Here is a 905-nt window from a genome sequence, read left to right on the forward strand (position 1 = left end):
CAGGCGGTGTGAGTACGACCATCCCTCCCGGTTTCAGCTCTCTACGACTTACGGTTTGGTCTGCACGATCAGTGTCACGTGGAGGTCGCTGACCCTTGGCCTTTCCAACAGCTCCAATAGGAACAGGACAACGGACTCTCACCAGTCGATCAGGTGCAGCGGGGACAGATGGAGAAGAGGATCTGGTTTACTCGGTGCTGATGTAACCGTATCCATCAGCGGGATATCTGTGATAGTAGATCCCCATTGATGAGCGACACGATCATCTGGGAGCGTTAATAGATTGAGCCTCCAGGGCAACACAGAGACACTGTTTATTTATTTCTCCCTCTTTATCCTCCTGAGAGTCACTGTAGAGTTTGAAATGCCAAACAAACCCGGTTTAGTGCATAGTGTCTTGAAGATCTCTATGCAATAGGACAACACAGAATCTGGCCGTCAGTGAAGTCTGGAGCAAATATTCAAATCAAAGCCTTTATTTTTATCACTCAGTATTTGTTCATCTGTATCTGTGCTGCACTTACACGGCAAATATGACACCAAAGCGCCTCTGAACATTGCAGACATTGTTTGCATAAAAGCATTTACACAGCTATTGCACCTTCCATCAGCGCTGTGACCCTGCGGTCCGAGGAGGCGTAGTTTAGCCTGGCTTTTATGCCGCAGTGTCTTTACATGGAATTTTAAACAGCTGTAACTTGGTGTAAAGACACCTTTGGACGTGCAAACTACACCCATTAGGTTCACTGCAGGTTCCCAGTAGCACATCTAACACGAGGCATCCAGAAGACCTGCACACTGCTCCGAGTTCAAGTTTTTGACCGGAGCCAGCGCTGCACACAAACTCTCGTAGAGTTTTACACAGAAACCAATACATGTGCAAAGAAATCAAAGAGCAATGGCTC

This window comes from Sinocyclocheilus grahami, unplaced genomic scaffold, assembly GCF_001515645.1.
Source record: "Sinocyclocheilus grahami isolate Dianchi unplaced genomic scaffold, SAMN03320097.WGS_v1.1 scaffold11885.1, whole genome shotgun sequence".
Taxonomy (NCBI): domain Eukaryota; kingdom Metazoa; phylum Chordata; class Actinopteri; order Cypriniformes; family Cyprinidae; genus Sinocyclocheilus; species Sinocyclocheilus grahami.